The 19,960-nt window shown below is 43.4% G+C and overlaps 1 protein-coding gene across 1 annotated transcript in view; it reads right to left on the reverse strand.

Moving 5' to 3' along the window:
• INPP5A (inositol polyphosphate-5-phosphatase, 40kDa) overlaps nt 1-19,960 on the reverse strand; it is a 184,681-nt gene that overhangs the window by 41,752 nt on the left and 122,969 nt on the right. The window lies entirely within an intron of this gene.

Consider the following 19,960-nt stretch of genomic DNA (forward strand, 5'->3'; position numbering starts at 1 on the left):
AGGCTGCCCAGAGAGGTGGGGGAGTCTCCCCCTCTGGAGCCATCCCAAACCCGCCTGGACGCCGTCCTGTGCCACTGCTGGAGGTGCCCCTGCTCTGGCGGGGGGTGGGATGGGGGAGCTCCAGAGGGCCCTTCCGACCTCCACCAGTCTGGGATTTGGTGATTCTGTGATTTAAAAGTCGGAGCAACACTTACACAATCTGACAATAAGCTCCACAGTGTACTCTGGGTAGCAAACTCCCCACGCATCATCTGTTTAAATCAGAGACAACACCACATCTGTAGATATTCTGAGGAATGGGTGTCTCAGACATACTGCAAACCAACATTTTATCAGGCAGAGAGGTATGAATTTCCGAGGAGGTGCCAAGCCTCGATTTGTTTGCCATTCGCCTGGTCAGGGACCAGTTTCAATGCCAATCAAAGCTGACGTAGAGAATAACACAGAACGGGGTGTTCAAAGGGCTTTCTCTGTCGCGCTCTAACAGGTGAAAATACGGAGCTCTTAGCAAAGCAGTAAGGCACACACTTAACTTAAAAACATGTTTTGGACTCACTGAACCTACACTTTTAGTGAAGCTTTAAGTATGTTACCTGCTTTGAAATGCAGAAATAGACGATATCTTAACTGTGGGGTAGGCAGGCTTCACAAAGTGCTCTGTAGGTATCCTGCTCCGGCAAAGCTGCTGGATGGTGCCTAACGCCACCCCAGCCCATCCGCCCGGGCTGCTGAAACCACAAGGCAGACGACAGAAAGGGGAACTGACAAACCTTGGTATTGCTCAAAGGCACAGAGAAAATGGCCAAGATGTGCACCCATACCTGGGGGGCATTCAGCATCCTTCGCTACAGCCGAGCCCCAAGCTGCTGGCAGGACCTACGCACAGCCTGGAGAAGGATATTGGCAAAGACCATCCTTCTGATTAAAGCTTATTTTGCTAGAGGTTCTTAACGAAAGCATGCTAAAGAAAAGAACTCAGTCAAGAAGAGGCAAAGAGGTGACTTCCCTGCTCTGCCCGTTCCATTCCTTTTCATAATGGCCAGACAACAGATTTTCATTTTGCATGATATTCACTTATAAAATAAATAAGTTCTGTGGTAACAGGGTAATAGAATTCCATATCCTACTGGATGCTTCTTTCTCTCACAAATATAAATACTTATATTGAGATTATTTATTAAAAGTGCAGTTTCTATCAGACGTAATGCCATGGAACTACAGTTCACTTCTCATGAGGTTTCCCATTCTGAATTTCTTCTGAAGGAGACGCCAAACGTATTCAAACAAAAATCCATCTGTTTCCAAATATTTCAGACCTCAGCTGAGGCTATCAGTGCTAGAATGGAAACAATCTGTCAACAGACTTTTTGCCCCCATTTGATAGAAAGACATTAGAAAATGATCCTTGATAAAGGCCCCTGTGTATTGCCACAGTGCAAACACAAAGCAACACGCTAAGCAGTCTCTTTCTAAAGGGTAACTTGAGTGGGATCCGGTAAAAAGAAAATAAAAATCTGATTTTTTTTCTTCAAGTCTGTGAACTGAACAAGTGCTGATTCCGCATCTTACTGAACAAAGGATGCCCCTTACTGACAAATTTTCCTTGTTCGTTTCCTCCCCCCAAAAAAGCAGTGCCGTGCCTGTAGATTACAAACACCTAACTGCATTTTATCCGAAAAAAACGTGGCACACTCATGGCACTGCTGTGGCCTTAGGTGCCTGTGAAACCACTGGAGGAGGGAGCGGTGGTGGCACGGGCAGAGATGTCGGCCGCCCTTTGAGAACCTCACCTCTTCCGCAGAGCGTTAAGGTGTTTTTGGGAGAGGCGCGGGACGGTGCCGGCAGCAGCCAGACGAACCGGACTCCGCCGGGGAGGGAGGAGGAGAGCCACGGCACAGCATGGCTGAGGCCGCACTTCTGGTACCACTCATGTTACGGACAGACCCGCTCCCTTCTCCCTCGCACCCCCGTGTACTGTCGGACCCCTTCTGCCTGTTTGGATGCGGAATTCCTGTTTTGCCGTCTGCGTCCGCAGGGATGCCGGTGGGGTGATCCACCAGCGAGCCATTCCCAACGGCCGCCCTCCCGACCCGGCCATTGGCATTCAGAGCACAGATTAGCTAATCGGGTCAGGCCCAAAAAATAGCGCTTTGGGCTCATGTGTCACAAATCAGTCTGGTCGCCTTTAAACAGCGCACCAGATTAGAACAAGCACCCGAACAAACCAAAGCGGAAAACCCGCCGCTCTCTAAAGCTGGTTTCTAAAGCCCTAACAAATCGCTCCATCTTTCACTCATTTAAACTTTCCAAATGAGGGTCAGTACGGTCCCCGAGCATCCAAATGCTAATGCGCTTAAGTGCGCTTAAGCAGCTTTCCAGAGTGAATGGGCCAAAGAAGGGCTCCAAAAGACAAGGCAGAGTTACTGTCACTGTCAAAAAGTCATTGTAGCCACCCCCAGAGTGGTTGCAATTCAAGAAATTCATGATTTCTGTCTCTTAAAGGCATCTGCTTGAGAACATTTTTTTTTTCTGAGCTGCTTTATCTCACAACTTCAGGCCCGCTCTTAAAAGAAAAAACCCCGCGATCGACTCTTGAGAACCAATACACAGAAAGGACCCACATACCTTATTGCTTTCAAATTTCACATGCACAAAAAGTTACCTTATTCACAGACAAAAAGTGATTGGGCAAAGGTTCATTTCTTATACAAGCTGGAGCACTCCTTTTTTCCTCCTCCTTTCAATTTCTACAAAGTCGTAGTCACCCAAGCAGAAAACGTTGGGGAACATGTGCCTTTTTAGACAAGTCTACTTATGAAGGGATTTTTTGTTGCTGGTAAAGAAAATCAAAATGCTATAAAAACACACTGTTTCTTTTCAGGTATTCCCTCAAAGGTACTCTTTTACAAAGTCAGAAAACTCTACCCGAGTTATCTTTAAAAAAAAATATCTTTTTTTCTTTGGAAACAAGATTTGGTTAAAAAGTTTGCAGGAGAGCTGTATTCAGAGCTGAGAGAGACCTCAGTACTCAGCCTCAGCTTAGCAAACACAGATGTGTCTTATTCCTGTTTTCACACGCACTGTCCACACAGGTAGATGCTTCATAGTATTTTTTTAAATAATCCTTTCCGATAATTTATGTATCTGAACTGTAAAACATAGCAATAACTTTCCTGATAATTGCCTTGGAACTTAATAAAAATGTACTGTTATGCAAAGCTAGGAGTCAAAGTTTTTTATATTTACAAGAGACGAAATCTGGAATTTCTTCTAAACACCGCAATCCCCAGAAACTGAAAACCTTCAGATTTACAGCATAAATGCAACCTTCAAAATACATCTGCTCCCATATACAACACATTGAAATGTTTTAGACTGTATCTCTGCATTCTTACAGTAAAAAGGGATAAAGATATTAAAACAATTGTGTTATAAAACATACAGACACAATATTCTATAATATATAATTGCTTTTTATATTGCGTTTACAAGGAAACCCTCAACAGCTGTGAACTGTACTACCGCCTCCCGCTAGCAGTGCTCTGCTGAAAATTGCGGCTGATTTCTCATTGATTTTGCACTCCCGCCTTCTGAACATCCTTTAGACTCCTGAGTCCACCTCTTGATGTGTGAGCTGAGTTATTGCATGCTTGTAATTACTTCAACAAATGTTTTTTGGAAAAAATGTGATATCCAAACACACACAGACTCAAACTTTCCTATTGCCTCTGTCTACTGATTCTAAAGATGTGTATTATTTTTCCCAGTGGTTTGAAAACCCTTCTTAGGGCTTATTATTACTTTGAATTCTGCTAAAAGAAAAAAAAAAAAGTAGAATATATTCATTGCTCCTTTATAATTAAAAAAGTTCAGCAGCAGTTGCAATTACAATTTCCAGTAAGCCACATGGATTAAACCAGAAGTGTTTGTTGGTCAAAGTGCCAGGAGAGAAGTGCAGAGTCTGAAGAACGCTTCACGTGAGCCAGCTGAAATAAAGTCTTGAACACATGAGCAACCAAATCAATTAAATTTAAGATATTTCATTTTATTCCAGTTACTCTGTGGATTCTGGTAGCACAGAAAAGACACAGGTACATGGATCATCTAATTATGACAGTGAAATACTTCTTCTGAAACGCTGTTCAAAACCCAAAATCAATCTGGCACTTATTAAATTAGGATAACCAAATGCTTTTTTATTATTATCTGGATGCAAATTGTATTTGAAACAATCAGCGAGGTAAAAGATCTGCTACTCTGGGAATAACAGGAACATCTGTCTTGTTCAAGCCCCTCCTTACCTCTGAGGGGTTGACAGGATTTCCTGGGTATTGGCAATGTACTAACAGTAAATTCACCAAATCACGTGATGTAAGAGAAACAAAATTTGCGAGTGAGAAAAACAAAGTTAAATGTAACTTTCTGAGTCAATGAAATTTGTGCATTTAGCTACAGGAGAGGTAACCTTGTGTTTTTTAAACTCTATCTGCCATCGAAATGGAGACTTATTTCAGCTATTTTTTCACAACTGTGCAGAGGTATTTGGCCACAGCTCTGCTGCAAATAATTAGGGAAATTAGAGGGCTAAACTCCCCCATGTAAAGCAATCTAAACCCATCTGACAGGACATACGCTTTTACTTGAAAAAATATCCCTCAGACTATATATTAACTTGTGTTAACTTTGACTGTGTGGGAACAGCAATAATGTCTCAGAGAAATTACTATGCTTTTAATATTAAAAAGCTTCCAGGAGCAGGAATTTGGCTCAGCAGTGAGATACACGCTAGTTGAATAAAGAACAAATATACACAAGTATTAATGAGAAGCCGCCTAAAGGATCGCTATGCGCGACGACTCTCTGAGTGTCGCAGCGGGGCAGGCTGGGTGCGGGGGAGCGGAGGAGGTGGAGGGACGGGTGGGATGGGGAGCGAAGCCTCCGCACCGCTGACCTCCCTCTTCCCCATGCGCTGCTCGCGCAGAGAGCGTACAGTCCGTCTTCTGATGGCAAATCAATGCAAATCACATGATGATGCTGCCTGTATTCATTTTAGGGCTGATTTAACTTCACAGGCAGTTCAGAGCAGCACCAGCTCTACCCCCTGCGCAATCCTGGCCCCGGAGCTGCCCAGGGCCCACCGCAGCCCTCTGCTCTCCACCGCACCACCCTTCTGCCCGCTTGTGGCAGTGGGATATTTTGATTCTAAAGTACCTCTTTGGGTAGTGTCTGTGACAAGAAAGGCTCAGCACTAAGACCCTATCTTCACGCTCCCATTCTCAAAGATCTCCCACGTCCCTAAAATAAAGGATCCCTGCTGGAAACAACTTGCATTTCTTTGGGCTCAATTTCACACCAGCTGCACTGAGTTCATCGTGAAATGCATTTTCGTGTCCGGAAACTCGGATCACTCGTGACAACGTTATCAGAATGTACCACTAGGCAATGCACCGCCATTTCCACGGGGTTTCCAGGCACCGCACGGAGCACAGCGAGAGAGCGGTGCAGCGGCACAGCCTCTGCCCGGCAGCGCTCTCCTGCCCGCCCTGCCGGCGCTGGCATCGCTGGCAACACCACCCCGCTCTCTCAGGGCCAGCTCTGCAGCCGTGGCCGAGATTCCTGGTCACGTTCGCGCGGGAGGCAGCGGGACCAGGGGGCCAAAGGCGGCCCGGCCCGTCCTTCCCCGCTTCGAGACCCCCGGCGCCGCTGCCCCTGCCTCCCCGCCTCTGCACCTTCCTCTGTGCCAACAGCTGGTGGCAATGGCGGCTCTCTTTTTAATTCTCTTCTGCGGAGAAGAATCCGAATGCAGTCCAAAAGGCCTTTGCCGCTAAGATGCTCTGAGATTACGGGTCTGGCAGACAGTGTCAAACGCCCCACCTTACGTTCTTGGAAAGAATGTGCTATTACAGCTCTGTCCCAGGAGACAGGACCACTAGATTGCAGCTATCAGCTGCCTCCCAGCATCTTTTTCACCTGGAACATACACTTCTGATGGCAATTGAAAGAAATCCCTCTTGGCATTTGTTACACGTTTAGCAGCAGTAAAATTCAATCTGTTTATTAGATGCTTAGCATAACCTAACTCAGCTACTTAGGCACTGTGCTTAATTTATAAACCTCTGATGTTTAAATCTGACTTTCCTGATTTTGGCTAACTATCCTAAACGTTGTTTTCTCCTGAAACCAAGCAGGTTGTTCAGTTAGCTGTTACTTTGTATGTGATGATTTAATTCTAAAATTTTCATCAGTACCCATTCAATAGCAGAACATTAATTACTACTTGCTCACCTACATAGATCCAAAGAGAACGCATAAGGGATAATTAGTTTCTCACACTCCTAAATTTTTCCCCCAGCACCTTCCCACACCCCATTTTGTGAAACTGAGAAAGAAACTTTCATTAGACATTTTGTGGTGCTCTGTCCTGAACAGTTTTGCAAATACAACAATCCCCAATTTTGTAACTATTTTCCTTTTCAATACTGGAGTTAAATGGACCTTTTAAAAAAAAATTTACTGTTACACCACCCCACCCCACCCCCCCCATCTTTCTGGATTCTCTTGTTTCATTTTCCTGACTGTGATCTCCAAGCCTGAGTTCAGCTAAGCACCTACGCACGGATTCACAAACCATTTATCCCGGGTTGTTTGGCACCTGCATGCATTAGGAACACAAAACTTTGCAGGGCCTCTGCGGGCAACGGTGAAGTTTTCAGGTAAAGGCTTCCCCTGCCCCCTTTTTAATCTCTCAGTTTAAATTCACTTGCTGACATTGACAATAAGTTTCAAATGCATTCAGGAATTCATGAGATCTGGATAAACCCTACACCACTAGAAGATCTCAAACTTTGATGTGGTCTGCTAGGAAAATCCCTTCCCTCCTCCTGTCCATCTTCCTAGTCACTGGGTATCGCTACTTGATGTCAAGTAGGGTCCTGGGGGAGTTTTCAAAGACAATGATTCGCTTTTCTGTAGTTACAGGAACTGGAACAGTCCAACTGATCCTATGGAATGGTTCTGTATATACGTTGTCTTGTCCCATAATGTGTGAAACTCTTGAGATTTATTCAGACATTCTTCTATTACTTCTCTTCCATTATTTTTTCTGCTTCGGCCAAGCAGCAATACCAGCTTGAAAAATTCCTTCTTGGAAACTTTCACAGCACTTACCCTTTTTTCACTCCAGCTGACTAAGCAGAGGACTGTATGCATTGCTTTCGTTAAGCAAAGACTTTGATGAAGCACACAGGATCTGTGATGTAAATCTGCTTCTGTAGAGAAATGTAAAATCCCCCGTTCCCTTGAATTCAGGAGGAATGAAATAAGAGGCAGCTTCTCTCCTCATAGCTAAGCTTGCTTTTATCTAACTTTCAGACTAAGAACCTTCTATTTCTTTTCATCTTAAAAGCAAAACAGCCTGTGAACCCCATCTGCTCCTGTGTGCCTTGCAATTGCCTTTGTTTTGAGCGGTAACATTTGCCTCTGTGTGTGCTGATGGCGTTACTGTTTCTGCTACCTACACACTGAACGGTTTCTTACAGCTGTAAGGAGGGAAACATGGGAGCGGTAACATGAAGTAGCAAAAATTTAAGCCAACACCTAAAACAATTCTTTGCTGCTTCTTGACTCACTTCCAGAATGGGACACTACAGGGTTCCAAATAATGAGTCTGTCCGCTTTCCTCTTCTCAGGGCTCCGGGGAGGCCGTGAGCCCCACCGTCTGCGGGGGACCCCCGGGAGCGCGCTGCCAGGTCACAGCCGCTGCAAAGTGCTCTGCGCAGTGCGGTATTTCCACGTTATCCCACTCAGAACAAACAGCAAGCCTCAGAAACGTGCAGTACTTCGTTCCACCAACTAGCACTGCCAAAACCAGTAAATTCGGGAGTTTGCTCTTTAAATTAATGGGGAGTTTTGTCCAAAATCAACAGTGTGACATGGCTCGAGATCAAGGCTTAGTCTCTGAAGAGTGTGAACCTTTGGCTTCCACCAAGTAGACTTACAACAGCAGGTATCATCTATGTGACATATGACGCACACCCAACACCCTGTTCAACAGTATTTTTGCACTTGACTTCTATTAAGCTTACCCTCAGAAGTGAAAACTAGAGCTGACTTTTAACCAGTTTAAACACTGACTTTTAAAAGTGTTGGCAATTCTGGAATCAAACCACTCATCTACCTAAAATCTATATGCCTTTAGGCAGACACTAGCTACTTTTAATCACAAACTGAGAAATACAGAGAAGTACAAAATGTGGTTTTTTTCCTTCCTGTCATGCATAATAGCAAAAATAATGAGTCCCTTACAGAGGGAATTTGAGACCTGGAACAGGAAAGTGACTTGCATGAGGCAGGAGTGTGCCACGGGTGGCCAGCTCCTCCTGAGTCTAAGCACAGCTGTGAGACGGATGTGTGCCCTCCATCCCATCAAATGACCACGAGTATGTACGGCAAAGTGGGAGAGACCGTAATATTCTTCCACGACTTCCCCTCTATGGGAAAAGAAAGGTCGCCTTCTAAGTTTACTTTTTAAGGAAACAAATGGGACAGGAAAATTGTTTCCAGTTCACTGTATCTGGTTGTCTGATCTGAACAAGTTTTCCAAATAGGAAGTGAAATTCACTGTGTTAATAACTGGAATGTGCTGCACAGTGTTACGGTGAGACTAAAACTCAGCTGGTCAGGTGAGGCCTTGCCGATGCAACACGTGGACGATTTCCTTCCTGTGTTTTTCCCCTCTCTCTGTTTCTCCAGCCTCCGTGACTTGGCTCTTTTTCACCCTGCCATATCTCATTCATTTCTCATCGATGTACTTACTCCCTGTCTGGTTCCACATCATTTGCTCCTTTATTCACTTTTGAAATGGAATATCAGTCCAGCAGTCTGTAAGTTCGAATAATCCTTTTCAGCTAGTTATGTTCAAATAGCTCAGAGAACCGCGAGGCGGGATTGCGGAACTGTCCTCTCCCATGGCTGCCGTCACGCAGCCTCCGCACAGCTGGTGCAGCAGTTGGCCATGGCAGCACCTTCACTCTGCAGGCGCTGAGAAGTTGGGCTATGGCAGGTGCCCCAGGAGGTCCGCTGGCAAACGGCACGCTTAGGCTTCTTGAACAACATGCAAACCATCATGGAGCGCACCTATTTCCAGAGGCACTTATTCACACATTAAAATAAATGCTTTTTGGATAAAATGAACGAAAGATATATTTGTAAAATACCGTGCAAGGTGTGGACCCAAGGTTTAACATGTTCTCCCTGATAAATGGTAAGATGGATTGATGGATCAATCCATCCAAGATGGATGCCTGACACACACACCACACCAAATAAAAAGACTGGAGACACATCAAAACCAGTTGTGGGGTAAAGGAATCAATGTGGAGAGCAGGGAATCGGGCGGCGTGTTCTGCTTACTGCCTCCCTTCACAAGCCCGGGTAAGGTGGCTGTGCATCCTCTCTGGTATGGTTTCTGATGGCGTAAGAATGAAGGGCTTGTGCATGGTAGTAATATTCAGAATTCCCTCCTGGACATCGCCTCCACTGAATGGTCCAAAGCTCAGCTGCTGAGCAACAACACATTGCAGTGCAGCCCTCCACCGACTAGAGTGACATGGCCGATCAGAGAGAGCGGAGGATTTGGAGGAACAGCAACTTCACACCACTGGCTGGGGCTCCAGAGGGATTTAGCCAGCCACGAACGCCGATCTCCGGCTCATTTGACAGCACCGAGTGCTACAGAGCACCACTGAGAGAGGACAGAAAGCTCTGCCAGAGGTGCAGCTTCCACGGTCCTCCTGCTCGTATGGATCAATGATCCATCTGGAGGGGACAGCGGCCCAACTGGGCAAACAACCAGAAAACATATTCTACAGAGTTTCTGAAACACAGATGAAATTTTTTTCCTTAAAGCAAACCTGGATTCAAACACGCTGAGAAATACAGAGAGCTCCCAATTATGCGAAGAGAGGGAAAAATGCAAGTTCAAAAGTGTTAATGCAACATCATTTTAAAGCTAACAGCTGTGGACTAGTTAGTGAGGTGCCATTCTTTTTGCTGTATCTTTAAGTGCTGTTAAATTCATTTGTCACTTGATCGAAAGCCAACAGGCTACAAATCTCCCAAGCCCCTCTTGCGCTGAATAGTGACAGGAGTGTTCTGTTCCGCCATAAGAAAACATTTGTGTGCGTCTCTGTCCAGAGTCATACATGCTACTTTAACTCATCTGCCTCCCCATTCTCTCCAGCCCAGGAGGACAAATTGCTCACTGTGGCTCCCTTTCAGAGGCAGTACAGCGCGCAAAGAATCATGACTGAGCAGAAACACAAGAAACAGGCACATAAAAATTCATCACTTTGGCCTCCTGACCTCTTGCCACTGGGTTTGGCAAACCCTGTCTCAAAAAGTAGCACCAAGGGAGAGCTAAGCAGACCGGCTGAGTGAAATTACTGACAAAAAATATCTTGGACACAGGAAAACCCCACCAGATGCTTCATTGTCTTTGCAGAGAAGTGGTGCTGAAAAAGGGGGTGATCTACCACATGGCATATTGGGTGGAATAAGTAGTGCCATTGTTTCAGAGCAGCTCTGTCACTTTACTGACTGCAATACAAAGAGGTGTAAAGCAAGATTTAATCCTGACTTTTTAGTCAGCAGATTAAAACCAATCATGCCAGATGTCCACAAGACTGTTTAACATACAGAAAGCTTTTTCATACTCTACAAAAAAGTGAAAGCTGTAATAACTTCTTCTTTATTTCCTCCAGAGAGGCCTTTTTCACTCACTTTTAGTCAGAAAAAAGGGAGATGTTGTAATGGATTTTAAGATGTGCTATTAATTTTTACTCTAGCCTTTGCTCTTTTCCCTTTTGAGACAAAGCTAAACAAAGTAAATTCTCTTACCCATCCAAAATTAGACAGGTATGCCAAAGAAAACTGCTGGTATAAAAAAAATCGTGATTTCAAAAAGAACTTACACCCGTAAGACCAGAAATGGACATGATCAGCAGTATTCACAACAGAAGTTAAAACTCCTCCCCATAATACTGGATGTGACACAAGGCATGGAAGTATGGTTGTCAGCATGCTGATAAATAAAGAAACATATGACTGTTTTCCCCCCAAAACCGCAATTGTGTGACTTTTCGCCTAGGTGCCTCCTCAGACGCGCTGGCACACACCCAGCCCGAGGCCATGCGCGCTCCGCTGCTGACCGGGAACAGGAGCACAGCGGCGCGTATCGAGCTGGGGCTGGGGGCATCCTGCAGCACCCTTCGGGCAGCCCCTGTTCTGCCACAGAAAGCGCTCAGTGCCCATGGGAACAGCGCTGCTCCCGCTCCGGCCGTCCCGGGTGGAAGGCCCACGCAGGACACAGGACACGTGCCGGGGGGACGTCGCCTCCGCAGCTGCTCCTGCAGCGGGACCCAGAAACCTGACCGAGGTCACCGGCGGCTACGACGAGCTCTAAAATATGAGTGCTAGTAGTAAGTGATGTTCTTACTTAAAAATACTCACTCAGGGCTCTTATGTAAACTCACCTACAGAACTGTTAAACACTTTGCAGGGTTTTCCTAATCTGTTGCTTTCTCTTTTTTCTATTTATAAACAAATTAATCTCTAAAAGTATTACCACAAAGGACATAAATTCAATAATTACTGTACTTTTAAAACATGGGGTTTTTTTCTGCTATACTACAAAAGTGCAAAAAAATCTACATAATAGTGTGTCTCCCTGAATTTCCATAGCCAAAAATGCTGCTTAATTCAACAAAAACCAGAATGTATATTTAGTTTCTCATAATAAATTGCAAATCACATATTCATTTAAGAAAAATAATTGACTTAATCTTTGGAAAAAAAGCTACAGAAAAGAATACATTCCCTTAAAATTCTGGTATTAGACTGTTCTGTATGACAGACATCATTCACTAACTTGGAACTATACGGCAGCAAGATAATGCCTTGCTTGGTATCTCATATCCATCAGTTGCTTATGGAAAAAAATACATATCTCATCTCATTTGTTTTCTTGTCACGTGCTCTAACGAAATCCTCACTACAAGGTCCTAAAATAAAAGGAACCATCTTATTGAATCACCGACCTAAACCAATACTATTAAAACCATTTTCTTCATTTTCTATCTAGTCAACACCTCAATGAAAACAGTTAAGATCATATGATACACGAACTAGCAAGACACTGCTTTGGTTACACTGACACTATGTTAAGGGCAGACAGAACTTTTTACCGGCTTTTTAGTACTCTCAGAGAAAGAGACATAACCTCTTACTACTGTGTCAATGCCAATGTCAGAGGACGCCCTGCTAAACCATCTAAATCAGCTGTATGGGTAACTGCAGATCTTCTTCCCTCCTGACACCGAGTGAATTATTCTGCATCCCTTAAAACTAGGGTGCCACTTCTGGAATTCATAGGAGACAAAAGGATAAGTATGTTTTGGTTAACCATGGTTTACAGCGCTATAAACCATAGCCACAGTTACAAGCCTACTATCATGCTCTCTTCCTGGAAATTGTATTTCATTAAGTTAAGGTGCACTATTTGTCTATCATTATCACCCTTACTGTATTCTTTGCAGGTCTCTTATCATATTGGTAATTTTGGGCAGGTAGACACACTAATGTTTCTCTTTTCCCCCACATTACGATGACTGAAAGGCGTAACACACTTGCTATAAATCTTCTGGCATCTCATTCTCGTACTGAAGAGACACGGGCAGGCACCATAATGAAGATGATGGTATTTTCTTTCTAATAAAGTCCAGCTGGAGACTCTCAAGCTGCCTAGCAGGAATAAGTCAACTAAGCGTAAATCCGACTAGGAGATTTCTGCCACTTAAACACTTATTTCACCGCTACTTATTCTACTTTGGAATTTGTACATTTTTAAAATGATAATTCTACTCTCTACTTCTGAATTTCTTCAAGCAAGTCTTGTGGGTGGCCCTCAAGATACATTTTACCAATTTTTCATGCCCATCCCTCGAAATGTGACCCTGCTCCTGTGCTTTTATCTCTCTGACAACTTCACACAGGAAAACATGCAGCCCCTCTGATAGCATGAAATCGGAAACAATAGCCTCTGGAAACAAAAGGGAGTAGGGAGGCAGGATACAGTCCAGGTCCTGCCTGATTTTAGGCACAAACAGATGTTCATAGGACCCGATACCCTGAGCAAGCTGAAAGGAAAAGCTTGTAAAAGAAATGGACCTTAAAAACAATGTATTGAAGAGCTTTAAATAAAGGCAAAGGGAAAGCAATATGGCTTTCAATGATAAATCTCAGCAAAGAAAACCAAAGTGGCGCCATGAATTTCAATGACGCATTTTTCTTTTTCAATGAACTCTACAGCTCATTTTGAAATCTACGAATTGCTCAAATCTCAACTTAGTTTACAAGTCTCCCATATCCATTAAAAGGTTACAATACACGCATTTCTCATTTCTTATAACTAATCACCAGAGCTGGAAACACCCAGCAAAGTCTTGAAATATAGGCTAATGCCATTATTTTAAAAGCTGCTTATAGCCCAACAAAGAGGAATATGCCTAAAGAATCTTGATTGGAAAAAATCTTAGACTAGCTGTTGGAACAAACTATGTTGAATCTCCTTCTCTTTTCATGTGCACTATTACAGACTCAAAAAGCCCCACGTAAAGAATCTATGAAGCGCTGTCCTGAATTGGACCCGGGTTCTGTTTCACAAAAGCCAATATGCACCATTTACAAATGAAACAAAGTGTAGAATCACTTCTCTGACTGAAGTTTCTGCTTTTGTGATTAAAACTCTCTTCCTCTTTCTTGAAGAGCCTGCCATCCAAAAGGCCCTGTGCCATGCTCCAATGCACAAAATACATGTATTCATTACAGGAGAGAAAAAAAACCCTGAAAAATTTGGCACAAAGGCGGGTGCATAGCTTAAGTCCTGTTTAGGATAGCCCTCACTTGAACTCTGCACTTTTGCATAAATTTTACCTATTGATTGTCTCTATCCAGAATATAGCGGATAACTAAAAGAAATGTTTCATCAGCTGTTTATGGTCAGGTGCAGATTTAGCTTGTTAATTATTAGCATCAATGAGATGCATATGATAAAGAAACAAAGAAGTGGTATCTTCCCTCACCACCATGAAACTCTGTAAAAATAATTTTCTTGAAAAGAAGATCTGAGACAGAAGGTATCTAAGTCTGCTTAGGATGCTTTAATAAATTGCTAGTCAAAACTCAAGCCAAAGGTGACCGTGTGTTTGTCTAGCATAATCATACACACCACAGACCGCTATGTTGCACCAATTTCCACCCGAACTGAAGCAAATGACATTTCTTTTACTAAAACAAATCTTCAGAAAGACATTAGGTCTTGCTAAGACATGGCGCATTCACCAATTTCTCAGACATTTGTTCCAAGAAAAGAACCTCTTATTAATCACTCTTGTGGCTAATTTCTTGTGCAGGATTTTTCATTTGAAAATGTCTGTTAGTGGTGTCTAAATATCACTTGGATATGAAAGGAACGGGAACATTGCTGTAAACACAGCAGAATGTGGAGACTGCAGTTTTCTAACTACAAACTCCTGGGAAGCGCTCTCTGAACTACCACCCAGGGCTGTTTGAGTTAAGTTTAACGGAGGTCGAGGTCCAGCAAACCTGATACTACCTGTGACAGTAACTCCTCTTTGGCATCCCGATCTGGCCTAGGGTCTCGGTAAACAGAGAGAGTGCCCCACTCTCCTCTCATGCCAAATCACGCTTGTTCAGTACATGGATCGAAGAAGTTTGATGGATTTCAACATACCAGCTCTGCAGCCACATGTAAAATCAACGGCAATTTAAAAAAAATACACCTAAAGACGCATTAATTACGTATGCCATGGCACTGCCATGGGAGCTTAGGTTGAGCTGTTTGCCTTCTATGTCTCCCACCTTTCTGACTATGAATGATTCCTCAGTGCTCCTACAGATGCAAACAGCCAAATGCAACGTCAAACAGTGGTACGTTTTCAATGAACTCGTTTTGCCATATGACCACTTGATTGCCATTTTCATCCAAGTTACGACTCTCATGACAAACTGCCTTGTTCAAGCATATTTATCTTTCAATTTTTTTCTCACTAGCAACTTTTCCATTAGTTTACCTGAAACAAATGTCAAGCTAACAAGCTTTCAGCTAGTGAGAACCATGCTTGGTGCTTCCCTCCTTTCTTCCCCCTTAACCACAGACACAAATCTATCCCTCTTTTAGCTTTCCGCAATGTCCCAGGTACTCCAATTTGTTCTAAAACAACATTGAAGACTGTTGCCTACAGATGGACAATTAAAATTGTCCAGACCCACTAGTTAAAATCCTCCTCTGTTACTAATGGACTATTGCATGCTTCGTAATCTTCATGTGATGAGCATTTTCTGCTTCTTTTAGCATATGGAGCAGAAATACATACAGAAGACCTCTGCTATTTCTAAGCCACAGGTTTCAGTTTTATTAAGTGTATGAAATAAAAGATGTAAATATTGTTGTCCTACTTTCTAAATGGAAACCTGGTCAGACACAGTAAAATATTGATCCTGTTCTAAATGTCTAAAAGTAATGAACACAGCAAACAACCCTCCTGACTAAAGGAAAGAAAAAGAAATGACAGAATAATGAAGGAACAACAAAACTGCTGGAGCGATGATCCAGGAGAAATCCAACACCCGGCTGATCAAAACTGCCCCATTCTGCAGAACGCCCACCTCCTGTTCACAACCTGCGCAGACACCTCTCTGACTGCCTACGTCCCACAGAAGCCTTGCTGCATCAACCACGCTGCGACGCACAGACGCCGCTGCAGTCGCAGCCGCGGTGGAAGCGGACAAAGAGCAGAAGACAGTGCCATCCAACTTCAGCTTACTGATTTAATGGTCAGGACACGTCACCCAGGCATTATACACAAATATGTCAAGTTAAAGAGATTTTCAATACATTGAAGGAAAACATCAACTCTGAATTTTCTACTATCAGATGTGAACAGAGCTCTCAAACATTTCACTTGGGTCCAATACTGACATCCTCATGAAATTCAGCACTTGTTAAAACTCCAAATATGAAAGACAGAAATGAAAAATAAATCTTACTGGTTTATTCAATGACATTTACAAGTGGGGTAATACTTCAAACTTGATACTTGAGAAGCCTTCAACGCCTACTGAAAAGAAATTCTTTTATCTGTGCAGTGGACACTCACGACATTATCTAGATGTGTGGACTGTCTTCAGATATTTCAGAGTGAGAAAATCAAAGCAGACTAGGGTTTTGAATGGCATTTAAAAATATTTTTTCTGGATGAATGTTAATAACATAGTATTACTTGTATGTTGCAGTAGTGAACTACCCATAACAATTTCATTTCAGAGCTGCATCAACCAAGCAACCAGTATGATTTGCACTAACTGTAACGTGTTCTACTCTATAAAAGACACCCTTTAACTTCTTGGAACTATACTCAATGTGCAGGGAATTCAGCTGCCAGTATTAAAGGATTTTAAAACTACCATCACAAAACCACTATAAATTAGCACACAGTGCTGCTCAGTCTAAATACTGTAACATTAGAGGCTTTGATGTAAGTTTTATTTAGTTATAGGGAAACTATCAAAGGTGGGAACAATGTTAATGGTAACAGCCTATATATACCCTTTTATATCTTCCCAGTGCATGCTCATGTTGAAAAAATATCCGTGCAAGTTATTGGCAAAAAATTAAGTAAAACAGCCAACTGTATATAAATCATTGGCAAAAATAGCCTTTCATTTCAATGGTCACAGGCTTTCAACCAGAAATTCTGATAGCAAGGGGTCAACACAAGCTATTTCCTAATGCACATACAATATGCAATATTAAGCAGCTGTTTGAGATTTCTGCAGAGCCTAACTGCAACAGAATTGCAGCCTTAATTTTGTCTGTCCCTGCTTTTATTGTTTGTCATTGTTGCTTAGAGTTATTCTGCTGTCAATATTTGAAGAACAGAATCCTTTCTTGATATTGATTTCCTAAAGACTTTGAATCACTGTCTTCATAATGCATATATTTTAAGGCAAGTGCATGCAAAAGGTGGAGGTGAAGCTGCTTATTGAATTAAATCAATAAAAGACACCAGATTGGCAATTATCATCTAGTATTCATTTTATATAATGTAAAATACCCGGTAGACAAAAGAAAAAAAAAAATTCAATGCCACTTTGGCAATCTGTAATTTAAATCTCTTGTATACTCTGGACCTTTGGCTCGCTGAAGTTCAGTTGGTGTCACTCAAGCATTTAGCACATACTTGACTTTACTCCAAAGTTGGTAATGACTGGGTTGCACAGTGCCGCCTCCTGTGATACTTGCATGGTTCACACTGCAGGGCAGAGAAAGCAAGCTGCGGCAGCGACAGTCCGGAGATGTTTCTCCAAGGGGAGCTTAGGGGCTGTGCTGCAGGGACTTCATGGCTCAAAAACCCCAAACGACAGCGAGGGGAAAATACGGGATTCATATGAAAGTCCAACTCCATCCAGGTTAAGTTTGTGCTTCTTAATGACAGTACTACAGTTACACTGTGCTCAGCTAAAAACATGTAAAGAAGTAAAACTGGTTTAATTTTCAGGGAAGCAATAGAGTTATATGAATAAAAGTGATCTAGAAATAGCATTATAGAAACACAAAGTGATTTCCAGAAGAGTTCATCCAGTATATGTGTTTCTCTGCTGTCTCTATGGAAGCAAGGTGATCTGAGTGCCACACAGAAGGCAGTAAGGGCAGGAGTTTAATGTCACTAGCAGCAATGGTACTGTAATCCACACTGGACCTCTTCAGGTTGGAGAGTAAACTAACACACTTGCTGTCTGAGGGCTGGAATCGCTCCGGAGGGCTGGATGGTAGATGATGGAAATCTTCCTATAGCTGCTCAGCAGCCTCCCTGCACTTCACCGCGTGGGCAGGACCGAGCCCCGTGGCCTCGGTCTGCGCTTGTGACCAAGGTCTGTGGGGCAGATGCTGAGGAGCCATGCTGTGTTAAGAGCTCATGAAGACGTTTTTCCTCCAGGAAGCTGATTTTCCCCCTTTTCTGGCAGGAAAGGAGAGGCCGAGCACATTGTTTTGTGCTACCGAGGTCGCCAGCCTGCTCAGCCCTGCTCTGAGCGCTGCCTCCGCGCCCGCGGGGACCCTGTGGGGACCGGGAGCACCTGCTCCCCAGGGGCACGTGCTGGGGGGCGAACCCCCACCCCCACAGGCATGACAGGCATCTGGGATGAACCCCAGCCCATTCTACGGACCTTCTTCCACATCGGAGGAACAGCCTCCAAGGAGCACAAGGGGCTGACCCTGCCTTTGCCTTTTCCATGTTATTCTGTGGGACTCCAGAGTGGCAGAAGGGAGGCTGAACTCAAGAGTCTGCTCCTACCAGGATGCCATCTCATGTACACAACTTTGTTTTCAACCTCTACAAGAAAGTGCTATTTAACCATTAGCATTTATTTATCCCACTGAAACAACAAGTTACAAAAGTAAAGCCACAAAGAAGCGGTCCTCTAACTACCTAACAGTTTGTAAAAAAAATAATCCAAGGAAACAACAAAAGCCAGTAGAAGCCAGATGAAAAATCCTAATGACTGTGCCAAAATGTTCACGTCAGTAATACACCTTGTTCTTCCAGAGGAAGACACCATAAAGGAATATGATAATTTTCAAGGATTTTATTGGCATACTCTTCACTCATTAAAGGAAAGAAAAAATCTATTCTATGATTGTTGAGAATAACATCAGACTGTATAGGTCAAAAATTGACTGACATCACTCTGGACAAGCATTATTGAGACACACAAAGAAGCCGTTGTGCCTTTAAGCTTATGGTACATTGCAATGCAGTAAATGAAAAGCCACTATTATGAGGGGATGTTTATGTCAGTATCTGAAACAAATCTTCTTTTTACTAGGATAATACTGTCTTAAATTGTTAACTGTTGATCAGATAAACAACATGTGATAAAGATCCTATAATCTCTTTTCATAAAATTCATTTTAACCCCTTAATGGCTTTACATGTTACATTATTACACAGTATTGATCCTTGTGAAAGCTTATAATAGCTGTAAATAATATCCTATCAGAGTTCTTGTGTAAACAGTAATGCAAAAATTCAGGATTAGATTTTAAATAACATAGAGATGAGATGCTGAAATTTTCACAAGAGATAATGTATCAGTCACCACCAGGAACTCATATCTTGCAACCTTCCCACTCTTCAATAAGAGAGCCTTTTGGGTTTTGCGTAAGAAGAAACTAATTTGATTTCCACGGTCGGACTGTAGATGTAAGAGATGCTGTGGGCAGTACAGGACACAGAGAACCTCTATGGCGATGTGTTACCAAGACAAAGGTGATGCTGTTTCAGACGCAGCACGCAGAGGATGCACCCCCAGTGGTCCTCCAGTCCTCATGTGGGACTAGTGAGGAGCAGAACAGTCCCAACATCACCACTTCACCCCATCAACCTTTCCTGCAGACGGCTGAACCAAATGGCCTTTGGGTAAGGGGAACATCTAAAATAACACTGCCTATCTCCTCTCCTATGCCTCAGAGACATAAAGCTTAAAAGAAAGCAATTTACTGCATACTGATCACCCGAATCTAGTGACAAGAGGACACAGGGTGTGTTCACGAGGTTGGCACAGGCAGGTGAGGAGTCCCTCCTTCAGACCCGGGGCACAACCCCCACGGTGCCCTCCAGATCTCAGTCTGCCCCTCGGTGGACAGACCTGATGGCCACCAGCTGGGACAAAGATGTATTTTGGCTGACTAATGTAATTTTCCTTATGTGCCACAGATGCTTGAGCAGACCGACAGGAGACAGCCCAGGCCGGGCGGGCGCTCCCTGCTCAGACTCCTCCATCTCCCGACGACCCACCCCCAGCGGAGAGGCCACCACTGCCC

Source organism: Charadrius vociferus, unplaced genomic scaffold, assembly GCF_000708025.1.
Source record: "Charadrius vociferus isolate BGI_N301 unplaced genomic scaffold, ASM70802v2 scaffold38, whole genome shotgun sequence".
NCBI classification, from domain to species: Eukaryota; Metazoa; Chordata; class Aves; order Charadriiformes; family Charadriidae; genus Charadrius; species Charadrius vociferus.